Raw genomic sequence first — 25,385 nt, forward strand, 5'->3', positions numbered from 1 at the left:
GGCACCAAGAATGTTAAGGCCGATGCCCTTTCCAGGAGTTTCTGTGCTGAATCTTTGGAGGTTGTCGAACTGTCTACTATCCTGAATGATGGTGTAGTTTTCTCGGCTATTTCGCCTGATCTGCGGTTGGCACTGGCGGAATTTCAGGGGGATAAACCTGAGAGATGTCCTACATGGAAACTATTTGTCACGGACCAATGGAGAGACCGAGTTGTCTCTGAGGTTCATTGCTCTGTTTTGGCGATCATCCTGACATTTTTGGTACTCTGGATCTTGTGAGCCGCTCTTTTTGGTGGCCTTCCCTGTCCCGGGATGTCCGTCGTTTTGTGCAGTCGTGTGGAGTTTGTTCTAGGTCCAAGCCCTGTTGTTCACGTTCTAGTGGGCTATTATTGCCTTTGCCGGTCCCTAAGAAACCTTGGACGCACATCTCTATGGATTTTATTTCAGAGCTTCCCGTCTCTCAGAAAATGACTGTGATTTGGGTGATCTGTGACAGATTCTCCAAGATGGTCCACTTGGTTCCCCTATCTAAGTTGCCGTCTTCATCAGAGTTGGTGCCTTTGTTTTTCCAACATGTTGTTCGTTTGCATGGTATTCCCGAAAACATTGTTTGTGACAGAGGGGTGCAGTTTGTATCCAGGTTTTGGAGGATTTTTTGCTCCAAATTGGGTGTTCAGCTGTCTTTCTCCACGGCGTTTCAGCCTCAGACCAACGGTCAGACTGAAAGGACTATCCAGACCCTGGAGACCTATTTACGGTGTTTTGTTTCTGCGGATCAGGATGACTGGGTTTCGTTTTTGCCTTTGGCTGAATTTCCCCTTAACAATAGAGCTAGCTCTACCACATTGGTGTCCCCCTTTTTCTGCAATTTTGGGTATCACCCCAGGTTCCTCTCGGGGCAGCTTGAGGCGTCTGACTGTCTGGGGGTGGATTCGGTGGTAAACAGAATGCAGCAGATTTGGGGACAGGTAGTGGATAAATTGTTTCAGTCCCAAGAAACTGCCCAAAAGTTTGTCAACCGGCGTCGGACTGTTGGTCCCCAGTTTAAAATAGGGGACATGGTGTGGTTGTCCTCTAAAAATATTCCTATGAGAGTTCCATCTCCTAAATTTAAGCCCAGATTTATTGGACCTTATAAGATTTCGGAGATTATCAACCCTGTATCTTTCCGTTTGACTCTGCCTGCGTTATTTAAGATTCACAATGTCTTCCATAAGTCCTTGTTGAAGAAACATGTGGAGCCAACAGTTCCTGCAGCAGCGCCTCCTGACCCTGTTTTGGTACAAGGGGATCTGGAGTATGAGGTTGAAAAAATTCTGGATTCCCGTCGCAGTAGACATCAGCTTCAGTACCTTGTGAAATGGAAGGGTTATGGGCAGGAGGATAACTCTTGGGTTGAGGCTTCTGACATTCATGCGAACAGGTTGGTTCGCGTCTTCCATCATGCTCATCCCGAGCGACCCAGTGACGTTGGTGAGGGTTCGGTGACCCCTCCTCAAGAGGGGGGGTACTGTTGTGAATGTCAGTTATGCTTTGAATGCTGGGAGGCTCCCTCTGGTGGCCAGGAATGGTTTGGACTTAGACCAGGTGTGTTGAGCAATGGGTGTTTCCATTGCTAACTCTCTGCTTATTTAAATCCTGGTCTGATAGCAGGCTATGCCGGATGTCAGTTGTTCTTTGCTCACGAGCCTGCTTCATTCTGCTCTACACCACATCTACCCCAGATAAGTGCTTTGCTCTTTATTTATTGTTTGGTTCTTTTGCTCTTATCTGAGTTTGTCATTTGCTGTGGTTGTTTTCAGTTTATTTTGCATGCAGGGATTTTCCCTCTCAGTTTCTTAGCTGGGAAACTCCCTGCAGTTTTGTTTGGAGTATAGTTCCTTTAAGTCCATGTGTTTGTGGCTTTTTTGAATTTGTTATGATTCTTGTTTTCTGTTCATTGGTATGACAATAGCACCTGGTATAGGACGGAGTTCAGATCGTGCGATCTGAGGGCCTTTTTGTACAATCAGGAATTTGCAATTTTGCAGGGTTTTTCTCTGGCCACCATCAGTCCCTTTCCTGTCCATTCCTATGATAGTCAGTGGGGGCCTCACCTTTTGCTAATCCTATCATCTATCTGTGTATTGTGTTTTTCCTATATCATCGCAGTCTTTGAATGTGGGGGGCTTGCTATTCTTATCTATTTTCTGAGGTAGAGAGTTATTCATCTTTCCTTCCTTTAGGATAGTTAGTTCTCCGGCTGGGTTCGCGGTGCACAGGATGTTAGTTCACCCCTCGGCTACTTTTAGTGTTGATGGTTAGTAAGGGGATGGCGGCCAGATTAGTTGCCAATGCTCTTGTCACTTTTTACCAATGATTTGTGGTGGTCTTCCATGGTTCCGGATCATAACAGTGCAGCCTCTCTTCCTGCGAGCCCCCCACCCCAACGTGCAGCCTTTCTCCCTGCGAGCCCCCCCCCAACGTGCAGCCTCTCTCCCTGCGAGCCCCCCAACGTGCAGCCTCAACAACGCAGTGTTGTTTCTTCCCGGTGAAAGACCTGGCGTTGAGAAACACGTGATGGTGTCTCTGCGGTGTTGGATGTTGTTCTCCCTAAGGTCAACCATCCTTGCTTATGTAGTCTTCTACTAGGCATTGCTTCCACTAGCCAGTTTCCTACTCCACACTGATGAGGGGCAAATACCCCGAAACAGCTGTCTGTGGATGGATACCATGTTTGGTATAGGTGGTCTCCTTGACTGGAGACTGCCCTTCCCGTGGTTGTTCCTTCCCGGTGAAAGACCTGGCTAGTTTCCTTGCAGCGTTGAGAAACATGTGATGGTGTCTCCGCAAGCTTTCTTGTTTTGAATATTTCCCAGGGGGCATTGCTCTAGAATCACTGCGTTGAGAAACACGTGATGGTGTCTCCGCGGTGTTGGATGTTGATCTCCCTAAGGTCAACCATCCTTGCTTATTAAGATATTTTTTGGCCCAGTCTTGACGTCTTATCTTATGTTTCTTGTTCAGAGGTGGTGGTTTTTCAGCCTTCCTTACCTTGGCCATGTCCCTGAGTATGGCACACCTTGTGCTTTTTGATACTCCAGTAACGCTGCAGCTCTGAAATATGGCCAAACTGGTGGCAAATGGCATCTTGGCAGCTTCACGCTTGATTTTCCTCAATTCATGGGCAGTTATTTTGCGCCTTTTTTGCCCAACACGCTTCTTGCGACCCTGTTGGCCATTTGACATGAAACGCTTGGTTGTTCAGTGATGACGCTTCAAAAGTTTGGCAATTTCAAGACTGCTGCATCCCTCTGCAAGACATCTCACAATTTTGGACTTTTCAGAGCCCGTCAAATCTCTCTCATGACCCATTTTGCCAAAGGAAAGGAAGTTGCCTAATAATTAAGCACCCCTCATTACAGAGAGGCACATCATCTGATTTACTTAATTGGTAGTTGTCTCTGAAGCCTATACAGCTTGGAGTAGGACGACATGTACAAAAAGTATCATGTGATCAAAATACTAATTTGCCTAATAATTCTGCACACAGTGTACATCTTTCCCTCAGCACCCAGCTTTCCCATATCAGAGTATCGGAAAGCTGGGTGCTGCGGGAAAGAGCCTCTTTCCAGCAGCACAAAACGTTCCCATCCCAAGCTTGTGTCTTTGTCCCCCCTCGTATATATAGTTCTCCAAATACTATAATGGCCCCCGCGTAGCCTTCCATATAGTATATTGGGTCCCACGTAACCCTTCATTTTATTAGAATGCGCCCCATAGTCCTCCATGTATTATAATGCATTTCCCATAGTTCCTCCATGTATAAGGTAGCTCTCATAGCCCTCCAATTATTATAATACAACTCCCATAGTCCTCCATGTACTATTTCTTACCCCATAGTCCTGCATGTATTATAATTCACCCCATAGTCCTGCATGTATTATATCTCACCCCATAGTCCTCCATATATTATAATGCACCACCATAGTCCTGCATGTATTATAATGCACCACCATAGTCCTCCATATATTATATCTCACCCCATAGTCCTGCATGTATTATAATGCACCACCATAGTTCTGCATGTATTATAATTCACCCCATAGTCCTGCATGTATTATAATTCACCACCATAGTTCTGCATGTATTATAATTCACCCCATAGTCCTGCATGTATTATATCTCACCCCATAGTCCTCCATATATTATAATGCACCACCATAGTCCTGCATGTATTGTAATGCACCACCATAGTCCTCCATATATTATATCTCACCCCATAGTCCTGCATGTATTATAATGCACCACCATAGTTCTGCATGTATTATAATTCACCCCATAGTCCTGCATGTATTATAATGCACCACCATAGTTCTGCATGTATTATATCTCACCCCATAGTCCTGCATGTATTATATCTCACCCCATAGTCCTCCATATATTATAATGCACCACCATAGTCCTGCATGTATTATAATGCACCACCATAGTCCTCCATATATTATATCTCACCCCATAGTCCTGCATGTATTATAATGCACCACCATAGTTCTGCATGTATTATAATTCACCCCATAGTCCTGTGTGAAGCCCCGCAGGTGTTGCTGATGCAGTGTCGGTGCATTACCTTCAGGGACTCCACGTAGCTGGATCTTGGTCACAGGTAGGAAATCTTCTATTTGTCGTGACGCCACTCTCAGATTTGCGGTCAGTGGGGACCGCCACTGCAGATTAAGGGATGCCTGGGGCTGATGGTGGGTGCAGCCAGTTGTTGTAGCCTCCTGAGAGTGAGGCAAGCCCCAGGGCCCTGTGTAGATGTGTAGAACTACAAGGCGCAGAATGACTCCACACAAGCAGGATGTCTTTCAGGGTTTTTACTCACAGTTGATGGCAGGGTGAGTGACCCGGGCATAGCTGGGATGAACCAAGTGGGAACCAGGTGTCCTTCAGGCTGACTTCTGATGGTGACTACCAACTCGCCTTCCTTAGCCCTTTTAGGTTTGGGGTGACCCCGACTTTTAGTCCCTATGGGGATCACCCAGGGAAGATGCTGCAGCCTCTCTCCCCTTCGTTTGCCGTGTGCTTGTCGCCTGGACCAGGCCACTCCAGCTGCTTGCCTCCTGTGACCTATGGGCCCTAACTGTGGCTACGTGGCTGCGGCTTTTGGTTGTTGTGGTGTGGGCTTTGAGGGCCCCACACCGGCAGGTTTGGCAGGGAAAGGTGAATCTATCCTCGCTCCGGGATCTGCCGCCCGTTTGGGCCTGGTACTCTCTAGCAGTCTCCTTACTTCCCACTCCGTGCCCTCTCTTTAGCTGAAGATGGATTTCGGGTAGCACTCCTAGTTGACCGTTCTCCCCCGTCGGTAGCCACTGCGCGGACGCTGTCAGACTACAGCAGCCCACGGGATCTGCTCCTCACTTGAGCTCCCTGGACTCTGCACTGAACTGGCTCACTGCTCCTCCTCTCCTGTTCTTGCCTACGCCACCTAGCAACCAGATTCTCTTACCACACCCCTTGATTGGAGATGGAGGCTCTACCCCCTCCACTATTCCAGTGGAGGTGAAGGCTTGCCCCCTCCTGGGTTCCCCAGGGGTCCTCTCAAAGGTACATGTGTGAGACCTGATCACTATGCGCCTGTGTAGTCACACCTCGGTCAGCCTTCTGGATTACCTGTATTGTACTGTCCCCAGCATGGGTGCAGTACTCAGTGGTGCCTGACCAGGTCAGGGGCGCCACATTCCCCCTTAGTTATCACCAGCACGTCCTCGGGCTGCAAGACAACATTTTAAAATGCGTAAAACAGTAAAAGCATGATAAAACATTTTAAGACCACCAGTTATCATACATCACCACCCTCCACCCACAAGTCCGTTAACCCACCCAGAACCCTCTCAGGAGGCAGGTCACCGGTTTCTTTTGGTAACCAGGTCTGGGCCATCCACTTCCCCAGACCTTTCCTCCAATCTGCCTCTCCCGTTGGCCGCGCCTTCAGCCACTTCTGGCAGGATGTAGAGGCGGCTTTCATGGTCTGGTGGTTTCAGGGTATACCTGGCCTGGTGGAGTCGCGCCTTCAGCCACTTCTGGCAGGATGTAGAGGCGACCTCCACAGTTGGTGCTGACCAGGTACCCTCTTTGTGGTGGAGAGCCAGGCCCCATAAACAGGCATGCTCTCTGGTCGCAAGTGAGCCAAGGCCCTATATACGGACGGACTCCTCCTGGTTGCAGACGAGCCAAGCCCCTAAACAGGCTGACTCTGGTGGTGGTGCCACTAGTGTAACTATTTACACTGCGAGAGTTTGTGGCTATAGCAAGTTCATAGCCTTAAGGTTTATTTCTCACAATAGTTTTTGTGGGCACATGCTTAAACGTGAACGTTGCAAAACTTCAAACTTTTTAACTGGTCAAACAGTAACTTGGTGTACTTCTTTCTTTTGCTTTTCTCTACTCCTCCTTACCAGGGCTTTGGCCTGTAGGGCTGCGGCACCTGTTGTTTTCTTGACCTTTTTCCTCATCTGTAGTGGTCTCATCAGTAGGGTCTTTCTCTGTTCTTTCTTTATCTCTGTCTTTCCTTTCTTCTTCTGTGTCTCTGTCTTCCTCTTCTGTTGTAACTGCAGGGCTTCTGCAAGGACTGTTAGGGCATGGTGCAACATCTAGGGCATACCAGCCTCTTTCTCCCTGATGCATAGTGAACTCCACTGAGTCTCCTACCTTCAAATTTCTTCCAGGGTGTCCTCTGGGCAAATGGGCTCTCACATCCCTTCTATTTACGAAAATCCCTTCCTTCACACCAGGTGACACTATAAAGCCGTATCCTGATTTGAGGCTAAAATCTTCGACAATTCCTCGACGCAGGGGTCCTCTGACCTGTGCCTTGGCTCTTCTCAAGAACCGTTTCTCCTGTAGGTCTCTGGCGGTGACTTCGTCTTGCTGTTCAGGAGACTGTGGTGTTGGAGGATACTTCGTACTACCGCCTCGGCGCCGTGTCTTGCGGGCTGGATTCTGCGCAGTACAACTTACAAGCTCCCAGGTGGGGCGGTAAGGCAGGTCTTCCTCAGCAGGAGGTGTCAGGTCTTCCTCATCCCAGCGGGAATATGGCAGCATCTCCGGCTCTGGGACTAGCACTGCTGCTGGCTCCTGAGTCAGCTCCTCAACTTCCTGACCTCCTCTCCCCCTTAGTTCTTCTTGGCACTCCTTTGGCGGCAGTGCTGGGGATGGACTTCCTTCAGCAGGCCCAGACGGTGGACTCTTCGGCGTGGTTGCTGCAGGGGTTGCCTTAGGGGTGTGCGGAGGGAGTATGCACTGTACTACCAACCATTGTGGAAACTTGGCCTCCATGTCGGCCTTCAGCTGCCAGTATGCGGGGTCCTCTCCCAGCGTGGGCTTCCCAGCAGGGACCTCCTTGGACTGGGGAGCGGTGTCTGCTCTGACCTTGCAGGCCGGGATAAATGGTGGTGTAGTCTTTTCTTGGCGGGCCGCGCCTGTCATGGCGGCGGCCTGGTCTTGGCGGGCCGCGCCTGGCATGGCGGCGGCCTGGTCTTGGCGGGCCGGGCAGGGCATCGCTGCGGCGGCCTGGTCTGTGCGGGCCGGGCAGGGCATCGCTGCGGCGGCCTGGTCTGTGCGGGCCTCGATGGGATCCGTGCAGGTCGAGCTGGGCGTCGCTGCAGCGATCGGGGCTTGACGGGCCGCACCTGGCGTGGCTGCGGCCTGGTTCAGCATCTCACTTGCGGCGCGGACGAGCGTAACTGCTGCGGTGGGGTCTTGGCGGACTGGGCTCAGCAGGGTGGCAGCCTGGGTCAGCGTCACACCTGCAGCACAGATGAGTATCGCCGTGGCGGTCGGGCCCTTGCGGGCCGGGCGGGGCATCGCTGCGGCGGCCTGGACTTGGCGGGCCGCACCTAGCGTGGCTGCGGCCTCACTCAGCGTCGCCGCGCCGGGCGCCTCTTCTGGGACCGCGGGCGTAGCTGCAGGGGTCGGGGCACTTGCGCTGGCCGGGGCAACTCTGGACTCACCCATCGGTGGCACCATCGGGGTCTGAGTCGTCGCCGCTCGGTCTGGCATGCGTCGCGCGGCTCCCTCCTCGTAGGTCCGAACCGCCGCCGCCATCTCCAGAAGCTCCGTGCGTTCTTCTCTGAGCTGTCGCATAATCCTGGCCTCCAGCTGGTCACAGAAGATAGCAAGCTCCCGGCACCACCAGGCAGCAGTGCCTGGTTCTGGGTATCCGCGTCTGGACTCCATTTTCTCTAGCAAGCTGCTGGCTTCTCTTCTGCTCCGCCGTCTCTGGACGCTTCCGCTTTCTTCACAAGCGAGGTCAGGACTCTGCAGGGGATCTCTGGGTAGCCACACCTCTTCGTGGGCGGTAACTTCTTCCAGCGCGGGCTGCTGTTGTTTTTCAGCGCGCTTTTCATGGTGGCAATATGGCGGCGCTTCCAATTTTCCAAGCGGACCGCCCAGGCACATGGTCACCTGTCTGAACAGGTCTAGTCCTTATCCTGTTCGTGACGCCAGATGTGAAGCCCCGCAGGTGTTGCTGATGCAGTGTCGGTGCATTACCTTCAGGGACTCCACGTAGCTGGATCTTGGTCACAGGTAGGAAATCTTCTATTTGTCGTGACGCCACTCTCAGATTTGCGGTCAGTGGGGACCGCCACTGCAGATTAAGGGATGCCTGGGGCTGATGGTGGGTGCAGCCAGTTGTTGTAGCCTCCTGAGAGTGAGGCAAGCCCCAGGGCCCTGTGTAGATGTGTAGAACTACAAGGCGCAGAATGACTCCACACAAGCAGGATGTCTTTCAGGGTTTTTACTCACAGTTGATGGCAGGGTGAGTGACCCGGGCATAGCTGGGATGAACCAAGTGGGAACCAGGTGTCCTTCAGGCTGACTTCTGATGGTGACTACCAACTCGCCTTCCTTAGCCCTTTTAGGTTTGGGGTGACCCCGACTTTTAGTCCCTATGGGGATCACCCAGGGAAGATGCTGCAGCCTCTCTCCCCTTCGTTTGCCGTGTGCTTGTCGCCTGGACCAGGCCACTCCAGCTGCTTGCCTCCTGTGACCTATGGGCCCTAACTGTGGCTACGTGGCTGCGGCTTTTGGTTGTTGTGGTGTGGGCTTTGAGGGCCCCACACCGGCAGGTTTGGCAGGGAAAGGTGAATCTATCCTCGCTCCGGGATCTGCCGCCCGTTTGGGCCTGGTACTCTCTAGCAGTCTCCTTACTTCCCACTCCGTGCCCTCTCTTTAGCTGAAGATGGATTTCGGGTAGCACTCCTAGTTGACCGTTCTCCCCCGTCGGTAGCCACTGCGCGGACGCTGTCAGACTACAGCAGCCCACGGGATCTGCTCCTCACTTGAGCTCCCTGGACTCTGCACTGAACTGGCTCACTGCTCCTCCTCTCCTGTTCTTGCCTACGCCACCTAGCAACCAGATTCTCTTACCACACCCCTTGATTGGAGATGGAGGCTCTACCCCCTCCACTATTCCAGTGGAGGTGAAGGCTTGCCCCCTCCTGGGTTCCCCAGGGGTCCTCTCAAAGGTACATGTGTGAGACCTGATCACTATGCGCCTGTGTAGTCACACCTCGGTCAGCCTTCTGGATTACCTGTATTGTACTGTCCCCAGCATGGGTGCAGTACTCAGTGGTGCCTGACCAGGTCAGGGGCGCCACACCTGCATGTATTATAATTCACCCCATAGTCCTGCATGTATTATAATTCACCACCATAGTTCTGCATGTATTATAATTCACCCCATAGTCCTGCATGTATTATATCTCACCCCATAGTCCTCCATATATTATAATGCACCACCATAGTCCTGCATGTATTATAATGCACCACCATAGTCCTCCATATATTATATCTCACCCCATAGTCCTGCATGTATTATAATGCACCACCATAGTTCTGCATGTATTATAATTCACCCCATAGTCCTGCATGTATTATAATTCACCCCATAGTCCTGCATGTATTATAATTCACCCCATAGTCCTCCATATATTATATCTCACCCCATACTCCTGCATGTATTATAATGCACCACCATAGTCCTGCATGTATTATAATGCACCACCATAGTCCTGCATGTATTATAATGCACCACCATAGTCCTCCATGTTTTATAATGCACCACCATAGTCCTCCATATATTATATCTCACCCCATACTCCTGCATGTATTATAATGCAGCCACCATAGTCCTCCATGTTTTATAATGCACCACCATAGTCCTCCATATATTATATCTCACCCCATAGTCCTCCATATATTATATCTCACCCCCATAGTCCTCCATATATTATAATGCAGCCACCATAGTCCTGCATGTATTATAATGCACCACCATAGTCCTCCATATATTATATCTCACCCCATAGTCCTCCATATATTATATCTCACCCCCATAGTCCTCCATATATTATAATGCAGCCACCATAGTCCTCCATATATTATAATGCAACCACCATAGTCCTCCATGTTTTATTCTCCTCCTCCCTCCTTCTCCTCCGGTTATTCTCAAAGATGTTTGGGACAATGTACCTTCCAATTTTTATAGATCTTTTTTTTGTGTGTGTGCAGACAGCAGTGTTTGTGCTGCAAGGAGTTGTGTGAATATAATTGCTGCAGAGATCACCTACTCTAAACTTATGCATTAACATTTGTGATATTAAATCTTCTACACCACCAGGGCTATATTTTGAATTTTTTTTTCCCCCTATATTCTTTCTAAATTTGAGGTGTCCTGTAGAACAACACAATGTGTATACAAAACTGAGCAAAAGCTTGTAAGATTTTTTTTTTTTAAGTGAACAAAAAAAAAACCTCAAATCCCAAAAGATGCACTATTGATGTAACTTGTCGTAGCACCATCATATTCCACAGCACTTACAGGCATCGCTGTCCCCATTGGAATTTGTGGCGCCCCTGACCTGGTCAGGCACCACTGAGTACTGCACCCATGCTGGGACAGTACTTCCAGGTAATCCTAAAGGCCAGAATGAGGTGTGTACGCACAGACACATAGCAACCAGGTCTCCCACACCTTTAGAGGGGACCCTTGGGTAGTCTCCAGAGGAGGGCTAGCCTTCAATTCTTCTCAAGAAGTGTAGCCGAGGGGCTGGAAGCTAAAGTGCAGAGGCTGTAAGGAAAGAGAGGAGGGCCAGTCTGGTAGTGGAGCGCGCCGGTTGCTAGGAGAAAATAGAAGTGCTAGGAAGGCGAGCTAATTGTCACCCTCAGACTTGCCCAAAGGACACCTGGTTTCACCTGGTTGATTGAAGCATCGCCCGGGTCAGCTCACAGAAACATCTTGAAGCGAGTAAAAATCAGTTAAAAGACTGTTGGACTCTGCCTGAATTATTTTGGGACCTGCTACCCTGCTCACCCAAGCCCCTGGGGCCAGCCTCACTCACGGGAGGCCACACCATCTGACTGCAGACCCCATCAGCCCCAGACGCTCGTTAAATCTGCAGTGGCGGTCACCCATATCCCTGACCGCAAACCGTGAGTGGCGTCACGATAATAAAAACTAACATACCTGTTGCCAAATATACAGAAGAAAGTCCTGTGACGTCCCTGAAGCTGGAGCGGCATCCCTTGGGGCAACGCAAATTTCACAATCTAGATTCCCGATCAGTATGACTGGAGCGTGGGTGGAAACTAGGCAATGCATAAGAAATCCATGGCAAGAGATTACATATTTTTTTTCTATTTTATTTAATTCTCTAAAAAGTAAAGCCTCAATTCCCCCAGGACCACTTGTCACCTGTTTCATATTTTGAGGCATCTCTGCAGTGATTTTTTTCCGTCTAACATCTTGGAGAACTGACCATTAATGATAGGTGAGCGTGCTCGGTACTTGTTCAAGCACACGTCTGTGTATAGCTGCACTTCTTCCTTTGCATTATATAGCACTCTGGACACTGAGATCGGCTCCCACCTACACTGACGCACTGATAATCTGGTTTGTTTATTGCTTAACGCTAGTACATTCACAGCACTTGGTTTCAGCTTGCATTATACTCCAGCGAGAGGCTGGATCTGGGGCGCGGGCTGCGCATGCGCGGCTTGCGTTCCATTTCACCGGCTTCCTGTATTCCAGTAACAGGAAACTATGTTTACCTTACATGCCCATACTCCTCCAGGACGCAATTGCGGGGGGCGGGGTCTGGGGCGCGCACTGCGTGAGCGCGTCGTGCGTTCCAGACTCCCGACTTCCGGTATCCAATGACAGGAAGTGATGTCAGTGATGCACGCCCACACTCCACACTTAAACGCCCGAACGCTAGACACTGCACACTCTGCAGGATCCTCACACAAGTCCACACGTCCAGCGGTAGCACAGGTGAGTTATGGTAGCCGACTCCTTTTCCCTCCTTCTCTTTACTCTCTACGCTACTCACATAATCCTTTTTTACTTTTATTAGGACTCCGGTCATTAACTTTTCCGGTACTACCGGTGATATCACACATACAGACCGCAATTTGTAGGTAATGTAAACAGTCCCTTTGTTTGCCTTATATCTCAGTCTCATGAGCAATCACTAGATGGAGGAATAATTATTCGGGAATGTCCTGCTTCTCTTCTTCTCTTGTACAGAGTGATGCAGGCACAAGTCTGCACATTATCACATCCTTGTGACTTCACAATCATCCCTTACCATTGCAACCTGCAGGTAACCAGTATCAGCCGGATAGGAATCAGGGGTTTATTACATCTACCTTGCATGTAAGATTATATGTTACAGCCCTTTTCTTTCCATTTTGGCAGGACACTGCTGGCCAGTCTCTCTGAGATTTAATTCAGCCACTTATTATTGCCATACAGCCCATAGGTACCTATCTATTTCTATATTATTCATTTATGCTTATATACATGACATATGACGTATTTCTCTTTCATTTCTGTTCAAGCTGAGACCAATGTGGCGCAACCCTACTACAGAAACGACCCTTAAGTGATACAGTGCACAACGCTCGTCTATACTTCATTACTCTTAGGTATCAACCCCACATTTCAGCTTTGAATTACGTATGACATACCTGACATCTTTTTCACACACAGTAGACGCAGCCCGTAGAAAACTCTTGACAATATGGCGACATTGCACCTAGGGTGGTTAAATACACACCATATTGAATTCATTAAACCTTGTATGCTCACGCAGAGAGGCGTCTACTGTAAGTTCATGTATACATCACTAGATAATTTGGTTATTATATTGTACTATGTGGATTACATATAGCTCGCAGTACTTGAAACATACTAATCATATCCACGTGGCACAGCATTTGACTTTGCACAGGGAGTATAGCTCCTATATATATCACATTACAGTGACCCTAAACCTACATTATAATATGTTTTACATGTAAATTGATATACGTCTTCTCTATTTTAGTTAAAGGCCTCCCAAGCCACTAACGCGGTATGACCTACCTATTGCGGAGATTTTGTATCTAACATATTACTCTTGGTGAGTCATGTAGGTTACCATCTTCCTCCCATATCTACATTCCCCATATATCTACTCTACGATCTCATTGTCTCACATCTCTCTGCTGTAGCATGACATTCTCTCTCTTCTCTGGACTCATATCTTCTCTTCCTACTGCAGGGTCGGCTCCTCCAATAACTCCACCATATCACGTAATCACTATAGTTCGATATCCGAGACCAATCTCTATGTACTCCGATACTTACATATGGTTCCACATGCCTCTTATTGGACTCCCATGTCCTTACTGAATATCTATTATGTTATAACTATATGACAGATTGCATCTCTTACTCGGTATTTTGTCCTCGTCTATCTCGATGATGTTGGAAAGCATGTCCTCTTTTGTCAAGCTTATATGTATATGATATTGATTATTGTTATCTCTCACTGTATACAGATAAAAAGTCCAGTCTGACGAAGGCTTATTGCCGAAACGTCGACCTATTGTGGACGAATTGCGTGTGCATATTTTCTACTTTTTTTGAATCTAAATAAAGAATTCAGCATAATATCATCAACGTCTCTTTTTTGGGAGTAGTAGTGTGCCGGGGTTACCTCCCTTGCTTGTTCAAGCATCAGGTTACTTGGGGTGCTCGGCTGACTATCGCGGGTGCTCAGATATGTCGTTCATGAAACATCGAACACAAATTGTCGGCTTGCTTCACCGAATGATTGGAGAAGGCACCACAGTGAGCAACTTGCATGTTGTGCCCCCAAAATAACTCTGCCCCCCCACTGGAAATACTGTATGTCTGGCGGTATGTAGTAGGGCCAAACAGCCCAATCATTGACTTCCATTATACTTGGTACTTGAGCTGAGCATCTGACCTGCTCGACACAAGCAGTGAGCCTTGTACTGCTCACCCATCGTTACTAATGACAGATCTGTATATGAGACTTGTGCTGACCCTTCGGTCTCTTGATCCCAGATGGGATGATGAGATCAGGACTCTTTGGGGCCGGATCATCACCTCCAGGATTCCTTGTTCTTTATGGTGAAGATGGTTCTTAATGACAATGACTCCAGTCAGTGTAGCAGGACAATGACCCTAAACTTACAGGCAGTCGGACACCTTCCTGATGGTATTGCACGATGGACAATTGTCCGCCTGAATTTCTCAGCAATGAGGACATCAGTACTCTGACCAAAGCCACTCAGTGCTGCCTTTCCCTTTAAAAGGAACTTGTCACCTACTCACCTGGAGGGTGGTCCGGTCTGATAGGCGTTGCTGGTCTTGACCCGGCACCCCTTCCCTTGCAATCACCGCCTCCTTCTTGCGGATGACGCATTCTATATTAGCCACAAAGTGTTCAAGGACCCGTAGACGCGCAGGTTGTGTGAAACGGCCACCGTCCTCCTGCGTGCCTGCACCCGGTTACTCTTCCACATGATTTTAATGCACCTTCTTCAATAAAGTGGATTTTTATGAAAGGCGATGGTGAGTGACACTTTTTTCTCTTCTGCATAGACAATCAGCCACACAGCGTCCTCCATTGCCCTCCTGCGCACGCGCACTTCTCTCTGCTCTGCTGCAGGCATAAGAAAGCACTGTAATGCGCAGGTGCAGGGAATGACCATAGACCGCCCACACATGCGCATTACAGTACACTTTGATCTGCCCTCAGCATGGCAGAAAGAAGTGCGCAGGAGCGCAATGGAGGATACTGTGTGGACGATATAGAACGTGTCATCCACACGAAGCTAGTAGAGGACGGCGACACTCATCAGCCTGGACCAGCACCATAAGTGAGTAGATCACAGGTTCACTTTTAAGGTGTGTATGTGTGTCAGCACAGGATGACTGTTCAAACCCAGTACAGGCACTTACGCATCATGGTGCTGCCAATCATTAATGACACCATCCTCCCTGCTTGTCATCCATCTGTCTCTAACCCTTTCCCCCCCACCCCTTCTTTGATTGACAGCTCTGGCTTCATAGAACAAGAGAACGGCAGGGATTAGATGGACAACAAGCAGATGGGGAGGCATTTACCTGATTGGCCGCGGCATGAGGCACTGAGCGCCTGTGCTCGGTTTGGTCAGTCTCTCTGGGCTGACGGAATCCTTTCCAATCCACTTTTGGAAAAAAAAAATAAATATTTTTATACTTGTGATGTTGTAACTATATATTGCAATAGGAAGAAGAGAAGACGTCTTCCCAGCTCAGTGCTTTATTCTCCTGTTTGTAGCACAGTGGTCCTGGGCCAAATCTCACTAAGGACAAAACTAAAATTTTGTTTGGTTATTCCTTCTGCATTGTGTAGAAGAAATGGCTTTGAATTAATATATTAAACCATTTTTTTTTTTTTTGGGGGGAGGTGGGGATGGAATATTGTTTATTTTTGGACCGGCAGTGGTTTCTTCACTCGTGCTATGTAAAAGAAAATGGCACACGTCTTCCTACATGGCATTATGCCTCAGTCCTCTGCACTCATGTTCTTCAGCAGTGACGTCCTGGATTCAGATCTCTTCAGTAACTGCAACTAAAAGTCAAATAGGTTATTTATTTGTAGAAGAAACTACAAAGTTTACATGTGCGGTGGCTCAGTGGTGAGTATTGCTGCTTTACAGTACTGAGGCCCTGGGTTCAAATCTCACAAAGAACAATATCTGCAAAGATGTTATAGTTGGTAGACTTGGGTCTTCTTTCTGTTTTTAAACCTTGTTCCTTTGTGAATGGGGGAGGTATTTAATTTTGGGTTTTTTTACACTTTTGGTAGAGGATACATGCAATGGTTTGATGGATTGTTTCTCTGTGCACGGGTGGCTGAGTGTTTAGTGCTGTTACTTTGTAGTCCTGAGGTCCTGGGCTTTAACCTCAACAATATCTAAAATCATGTTATTTTTGAAAAGTGGAAAAAAAAAATTACAACATGTGTTGGTTTAGCTACTTGTTCCATCTGTGCAATTCTGCATTATACAGAAAATACCACCTGACAACGACAACATGGTGGCTCAGTGGTTAGTGCTGATTTTTCTTTTGCAGTACTGGGGTCCTGGGTTCTAATTCCACCAAGGACAACAACTAAAAGCAAATGTGGCTATTTTTTCAACATTATATGAAAGATGCAAAAATTACCTACTTATGGTGGCTTAGTAGCTACTACTGTAACTTTGCAGTGTGGGGACTCTGGCTTCATCTCACCACAAGGTGGCTCAGTGGTGAGTACCATGTGCAGCACTAGTATCCTGCCTTCATCTCACCACAAGGTGGCTCAGTGGTGAGTACCATGTGCAGCACTGGTATCCTGCCTTCATCTCACCACAAGGTGGCTCAGTGGTGAGTACCATGTGCAGCACTGGTATCCTGCCTTCATATCACCACAAGGTGGCTCAGTGGTGAGTACCGTGTGCAGCACTGGTATCCTGCCTTCATATCACCACAAGGTGGCTCAGTGGTGAGTACCATGTGCAGCACTGGTATCCTGCCTTCATCTCACCACAAGGTGGCTCAGTGGTGAGTACCATGTGCAGCACTGGTATCCTGCCTTCATATCACCACAAGGTGGCTCAGTGGTGAGTACCATGTGCAGCACTGGTATCCTGCCTTCATATCACCACAAGGTGGCTCAGTGGTGAGTACCATGTGCAGCACTGGTATCCTGCCTTCATATCACCACAAGGTGGCTCAGTGGTGAGTACTATCTGCAGCACTGGTATCCTGCCTTCATCTCACCACAAGGTGGCTCAGTGGTGAGTACCATGTGCAGCACTGGTATCCTGCCTTCATCTCACCACAAGGTGGCTCAGTGGTGAGTACCATGTGCAGCACTGGTATCCTGCCTTCATATCACCACAAGGTGGCTCAGTGGTGAGTACCATGTGCAGCACTGGTATCCTGCCTTCATATCACCACAAGGTGGCTCAGTGGTGAGTACCATGTGCAGCACTGGTATCCTGCCTTCATATCACCACAAGGTGGCTCAGTGGTGAGTACAATGTGCAGCACTGGTATCCTGCCTTCATATCACCACAAGGTGACTCAGTGGTGAGTACAATGTGCAGCACTGGTATCCTGCCTTCATATCACCACAAGGTGACTCAGTGGTGAGTACCATGTGCAGCACTGGTATCCTGCCTTCATATCACCACAAGGTGGCTCAGTGGTGAGTACCGTGTGCAGCACTGGTATCCTGCCTTCATATCACCACAAGGTGGCTCAGTGGTGAGTACCATGTGGAGCACTGGTATCCTGCCTTCATATCACCACAAGGTGGCTCAGTGGTGAGTACCATGTGCAGCACTGGTATCCTGCCTTCATATCACCACAAGGTGGCTCAGTGGTGAGTACCATGTGCAGCACTGATATCCTGCCTTCATATCACCACAAGGTGGCTCAGTGGTGAGTACCATGTGCAGCACTGGTATCCTGCCTTCATATCACCAAGGAGTTTGCATGGTCTTTTCTCACTATAGAATAAATTACATTATACAACTAAGGATAGCTCAGTGGTTAGCACTGCTGAGGCCATGTGTTCACAGGGAACAACTAAAAGGGTATACAGTATATGACACTTTCTAATTTTCAGTTGACTTCTTGTTCTATATTCCGCAATATTACTTTATATAGAAGAAACCACCACCTCCTGTAATGAGCAGCATGGTGGCTCAGGGGGTTAGCACCAATGCTTTGTAACACTGATGCTCAGGGTTCAAATCACACAAAGACTAACTCCTTTAGGCATGTGCTACTTTTAAAGTTTGTTCAAGATTCAGCATTGCTGGACTATCTATAAGAAATTACCCATTCTTCTTATGGCAGGTTGTGGTTCAGTGGTTTTATCGTTGATGTTTTGCAGCACTGAGGTCCAGAGTTCAAATCCATCCAAAGACCACAATTAAAGCCATGTGCGGGTCTTCCTTTGACATTATATAGAAGAAACGAAATCTACCTCCTTAGGACAGCACGGTAGCTCAGTGGTCAGCGCTGGTGCTTTGCAGTGGTGGAGTCCAGGGTTTGAATCCCCACCAAGGATGACATCTGCAAGGAGTTTGTATGTTCTCCCTGTGCTTGAGTGCCCCAAAGACATCCAGGTAGGGGCAATGGCGAGAATCCTGTGGTGTTACTTGTATCAAGTGTGTGTGGCCTCCAGGAGGGACACTGCTGCTATGCGCTGCTTGTCTGGCCAGGTCATTGGGCGAGTATCCTTAGTAGTGTGTTGGTCCTTCATGAGTATACTGATACAAGCCAGATATAAAGCAATAGATTTGCTATATATGTGCAGCTCAGATGGAAACTGAGCTGTAAAAACAGTTACTAAGCGTTTTGTGGACTTAATTTAACCCATCTCCTGGTGCAAGGAAAGACTGACTGCTCAATGGACAGGCCAGGCCAAGCCAACCTAGCAAGTCACTCCCCAGAAGCAGTGCTCCTCATCAGTGATGAGCTACCTATACCATCACTGACCCACTATCCATAGGTCACTGGAGGACAGGTGGAAACCCAATTCAATCACAGAGAGAACATACAAACACACTGCATATATCATCCATTGTGGGATTTGAACCCAGAACACCAACACTGCAAAGCACCAGCACTAACCACTGAGCTACTATGCTACACAAGACTAATCCTCTGGTTGAGCCATTCATATGACTCTAACCACCCATTTGAAGATTATGAAAAAGTGGAACAATGGACTTTTGCCATCACTGATTTCAACTCCTGAGAGGTGGAATCTCCTTATCCTTGGTCAGACTTGAACCCAGAACCCCACCGTTGTAGAGGAACTGCCCAGACCACCAAGCCACCTCACTGTTTGAGAACTTACTTGTGGCTAAGGCCGCTTTACAAGCTACGATTTCGCTAAAGCGATCTCATTGGGGTCACGGAATTTGTGACGCACATCCAGCCGCTGTAGCGTTCTCGTTGTGTGTGACACCTATGAGCGATTTTGAATAGTCGCAATAACGTTCAAAATCGCTCATCGGTGACATCCCCCCCTATTCCCAATTATCGTTGCTGATGCTTGGGCGATGTAGTTCGTCATTCCTGCAGCAGCACACATCGCTATGTGTGACACCGCAGGAATGAGGAATCTCACCTTACCTGCGTCCCGCCAGCAATGAGGAAGGAAGGAGGTGGGCGGGATGTTCGTCCTGCTCATCTCCACCCCTCCGCTTTGATTGGGCGGCCGCTTAGTAACGTCGCTGTGACACCGAACGAACAGCCCCCTTAGAAAGGAGACAGTTTGCCGGTCACAGCGACGTCGCTATGCAGGTAAGTCCGTGTGACGGGGGTGCGCGATGGGCAGCGATTTGCCCGTGTCGCACAAACGATGGGGGTGGGAACGCACTCTAGCGATATCGGTAACGATATCGCAGCGTGTAAAGCCCGCTTAAGTCATTGATATGGCTTCCAGCACCTATGGGAAGGTCATGAAAAAGAGGAGCATTGCATCTTTGCAGTCACTGATTTCAAACCCAGAGAAGAGGAATCTTCTTGGACAGAATTGAACTGAGAACCTCAACATTGCACAATAAGAGGACAAACCAGAGAGCCACCTCACTACCTGAGAACTTACTTGGCTAAGTCATTGATATGACTTTCCCCACCCATGGGAAGATCATAAAAAGAAGGAGGAGGGCCCCTTTGCAGTCGCTGGTCTCAAAGCATGAGAGGAGGAATCTACTTGGGTCAGCATTGAACCAAGGACCATGACATTGCACATTAAGAGAACAAACCAGTGAGCCACCTCACCACCTAAGGGCTTACACTTCTGGCTAAGTCATTCATATGACTTCCAGCACCCATAGGAAGGTCTTGAAAAAGAAGAGCAGGGACCCTTTGCAGTAACTGATTTCAATTCCTGAGAGGAGGAATCTCCTTGGTCTGACTGGAACCCAGAACCGGACATCTACGGCACAGACCACCAAGCCACCTCGCTGCCTGAGACCTTACATGGGGCTATGTCATCAATATGACTATTGATCATATTGTGATGGGCAGATTATAAAAAAGCAAAAGTAGGTGCCCAAAACATCCAACCAGTTAACTGATTTCAAGTTCTAAAGTTTATCTGAGAGGTTGAATCTTTACTTCAATTGTTCTTCTAAGGGAAAAAGTGGGGAAAATGTGTGTGTTTATCAATTAACCAAACAGAAACATAAATCCCATCAATACTTGGTGACCATCTTCTGTCTTCATCACTTCTGCCCAGATTCGCAGTTTTTGAAGGATCTCAGTTCTTCCAAATATCTAAAGCTACGATCCCAGATCCACTATCAGGATCCGTTCCGTTTTTGACGCTGCAGAATTTCTGCTCCATACCCACAGCTTGGTTTATTTGCGTTTTTTACGTTGCGTTTTTTGTCTCTTTGGTGTCATTCTTTAAATAAAACTGTTTTGTCTTTGAAACTTCCCAGTTTTGACAATCTTATGTGCGGATTATGTGTTTTTGAGGAGTTGCCGCCTCGTAGACGCACCAAAACACGTGTGTCACTTACCTGCTGAATTTCCACATCTAATGCATTTCTATGGGGAAAATCTGCACAGAAAACTGAGCGTTCCCGCAAGAGAAACGAACATGCTGCGGTTCGGAAACACACCGCACTCAGTGCACGCAGCGTAAGAAAGAAGCGCAGTGGACATGAGATTTCTATGAATCCCATCCACTTTGCTTGTACTGTAAAATATTGTAATTGATAAAAATAAACTATTAACTTTTTACGGTAATTTTGAAAGCTTCTCACGGGGCGGCATTTCTGACCCACACCTGCCTATATCTTTTGCACAGTATATACACTGCTCAAAAAATGAAAGGGAACACTCAAATAACACATCCTAGATCTGAATGAATGAAATATTCTCATTCAATACTTTATTCTGTACAAAGTTGAATGTGCAGACAACAAAAGCACACAAAAATCATCAATGGAAATCAAATGTTTTAACCAATGGAGGCCTGGATTTGAAGACACACACAAAATGAAAGTGAAAACAAGTCAAAATCAAAATCAAAACAAGAAAAAATTAAAGTGGAAACAAGTCAAAATGAGGCTCAGTATTGTGTGTGGCCTCCATGAGCTTGTGCGACCAGGGCCGGCGTCAGCACCCGGCATACCCGGTCAAATGCTGGGGCCCTGGGCTGCCGGGGGGGGGGCTCACTCGCGGTGGCAGGAGTGGCGTAACGCTACTTAGGGGGGCCTGGTGCCCACACTGTCACCAGCCTCCCCCCGCCGAGGATCGTGCTTTCAATTGTATTTGCATCGCAGTTGCCGATACAATTGAAAGCAATAATGAGGGAGAGAGCAGCGCACTCCCTCTCTAATCATTCTCCCGCTGTGACTGTCGGCGCTCTGACAACTCTGCAGCGGAGCACGGTGATGTCAACACTGTGCGCCTGCAGTGAGGTCAGATCGACAGCAGTGGATGCGCCGAGCATCCGGAGCAGCAGGGGAACAAGGAAAAGTGAGTATGTATTAATCACTGTGGCTAGATAACCATGGGGGCTGTATACTACATGAAGGTGTCTAATGCTATCTAGGTCTGTACTGTGCTATATGGGGCTGTATGCTACATGAAGGTGCCTAATGGTATCTGGGTCTGCACTGTACTATATAGGGGCTGTATACTACATTAGGATGCCTAATGCTATTTGGGGACTGCTTAATGTTATATGGGGGCTGCATAGTGCCATATGGGGGCTGCATAATGCTCCATGGGGGCTACATAACAATATATGGAGGAATATGGGGGCTGCATACTACTATACTCCCGATTTGTATACCCCCTCAGCTGTATGTCCCCCCCCCACCCCAGTGCTGTATACCCCCCAGAGCTGTATATCCCCCCACCCAGAGCTGTACACCCCCAGAGCTACATATAACCCCCCACATCAGAGCTGTTTGTCCCCCCCACCCCAGAGCCACTGCCCCCCACTAGAGCTGTATGCCCCCCATTGCTGTATACTCCTTTCCTCAGTAATATGTATGCCCCCCCCCCAGTAATGTGTATGTCCCCAGCCTCTCTTCTGATGTATATACAGCAGTGTTAATGTTCTCTATGTGCGGCCATGTCTGTTAGTGATGGCCACCAATCAGCGTGGCACAGACACATGCCCAGGAGGAGCTGGATGGAGACAAGCGGGGAGGGGAATGAGGCTGTTGCCGGCTTCACAATATTAGAAATATCTCTAATGTGTCTGTGTGTGCATGTATGATCTGTATCTATGTATGTCAGTGTATATGACTGTGTATAGATTTGTCTGTTTATATGTGATTTTGTGAATTTCTCTTTAAATATATATGTGTACGTATGCCTGTATGTGTATGTATCTGTGCATGTCTATGTGTGGATGGGGCCCACTAAGACTCTTTCGCCCAGGGCCCACAAAAACCTGGAGCCGGCCATGATATTGTATATAGGGGCTACTTGGGGGATTAATGCTGTATATAGGGGATGCTGTGTGTAGGCTCCTACTGTATATACAGGGTACTGTGTGTGGGCTCATACTGTATATAGGGGGTGCTGTGTGGGCACATACATACTGTTATATATGGGCTATGTTGGCTCATACTGTAAATACATTGCTGGCCAAAAGTATTGGCACCCCTGCAATTCTGTCAGATAATACTCAGTTTCTTCCTGAAAATGATTGCAATCACAAATTCTTTGGTGGTATTATCTTCATTTAATTTGCCTTCAATGAAAAAAACAAAACAAAAAATTGCCATAAAGCCAAATTGAATATAATTCCACACCAAACATAAAAAAGGGGGTGGACAAAAGTATTGGCACTGTTTGAAAAATTATGTGATGCTTCTCTAATTTGTGTAATAACAGCACCTGTAACTTACCTGTGGCACCTAACAGGTGTTGGCAATAATAAATCACACTTGCAGCCAGTTGACATGGATTAAAGTTGACACAACCTCTGTCCTGTGCCCTTGTGTGTACCACCTTGAGCATGGAGAAAAGAAAGAAGACCAAAGAACTGTCTGAGGACTTGAGACTCCAAATTGTGAGGAAGCATGATCAATCTCAAGGCTACAAGTCCATCTCCAAAGACCTGAAAGTTCCTGTGTCTACGGTGCGCAGTGTCATCAAGAAGTGTAAAGGCCATGGCACTGTGGCTAACCTCCCTAGATGTGGAAGGAAAAGAAAAATTGACGAGAGATTTCAACGCATTTCAAGAACGTTCTCAGGTCAGATGAGACAAAAGTAGAGCTTTTTGGGAAAAGCCACCAACATAGAGTTTACAGGAAAAAAAAGAGGCATTCAAAGAAAAGAACATGGTCCCTACAGTCAAACATGGCGGAGGTTCCCTGAGGTTTTGGGGTTGCTTTGCTGCCTCTGGAACTGGACTGCTTGACCGTGTGCATGGCATTACGAAATCTGAAGACTACCAACAAATTTTGCAGCATAATGTAGGGCCCAGTGTGAGAAAGCTGGGTCTCCCTCAGAGGTCATGGGTCTTCCAGCAGGACAATGACCCAAAACACACTTCAAAAAGCACTAGAAAATGGTTTGATAGAAAGCACTGGAGACTACTAAAGTGGCCAGCAATGAGTCCAGACCTGAACCCCATAGAACACCTGTGGAGAGATCTCAAAATGGCAGTTTGGAGAAGGCCCCCTTCAAATCTCAGGGACCTGGAGCAGTTTGCCAAAGAAGAATGGTCTATAATTCAAGCAGAGCATTGTAAGAAACTCATTGATGGTTACCGGAAGCGGTTGTTCGACGTTTTTTTGGCTAAAGGTTGTGCAACCAAGTATTAGGCTAAGGGTGCCAATACTTTTGTCTGGCCCATTTTTGGAGTTTTGTGTGAAATGATCAATGATTTCATTTTTGTTTCATTCTCTTTTGTGTTTTTTCATTGCAAGCAAAATAAATGAAGATAATAATACCAAAGAATTTGTGATTGCAATCATTTTCAAGAAGAAACTGAGTATCATCTGACAGAATTGCAGGGTGCCAATACTTTTGGCCAGCACTGTAGGGGTACTGTGTGGGCTCATACTGTATATAGGAGGTGCTGTATGGGCTCATACTGTTATATAAGGGGGGCTATGTGGGCTCATACTGTATATAGGGGTACTGTGTGGGCTCATACTGTATATAGGGGTGCTGTGTGGGCTCATACTGTATATAGGGGTGCTGTGTGGGCTCATAATGTATATAGGGGGCGGGCTGTATATGGGCTCACAATGTGTATAGGCGGTGTCAGCATATTTAATTCTGCTCAATATTAACAATTAAACAATTATAATGTGTTAATATTGAGCAGAATTACTTTCAGCTTTTTGGTTCGGCCTCCACACCACAGTCTCTCATGTGGCCCCTTTGGAAAATGACCCCCCCCCCGGCTCTATTATGTACAGCGCGGTACATAAGGGAACAAGAATTTTGGTGTTTTTGCCTTTCAAATTTTGCTGTACCTGTGCGTTAATCACATGACTTATCAAAAGAGGATCAGACCTGTCACATGACACATCGGACTGCTCCTAATCCGCCTGTCCGTGGTTATGTAGGTGTGTTGTGTGTCTGTGAGATCTTTGCATGTGAGCGAGAAGAATCATCCGGTGTAAGGTAACTTAAGGTGAATTGTTACATAATGTTGTGTCTTGTCTTCTGCTGGTGAATGGGAGAATGACACCTGTCCTGACCAGGATGGGTTTTCCTCCTCCGGATGTGAGGAAGATGGTTCAGTGCATGTGACGCCCTGGGCAAGCCAGGGGTCACAGGTCACAACACCACACGCACCCCACATTCCCTGCAGGTACACCAGCTAACCTAAAATCCTTGTTGCCTTCCTCCAGGGGCTGGTGTCCACACCAGGGGGTGGAGCCAGGCGGTTGGTGTCCGCCCACCGAGGAGTTCACAGCCCTGGAGGCGGGAAGAACCAGGCAGTTTAGCTCAGGGGGAGCTTGAGTGAAGGAGTAAACAACTGAGTGGAGTGAGGAAAGTGGAA

This window comes from Anomaloglossus baeobatrachus, chromosome 12, assembly GCF_048569485.1.
Source record: "Anomaloglossus baeobatrachus isolate aAnoBae1 chromosome 12, aAnoBae1.hap1, whole genome shotgun sequence".
NCBI lineage: Eukaryota > Metazoa > Chordata > Amphibia > Anura > Aromobatidae > Anomaloglossus > Anomaloglossus baeobatrachus.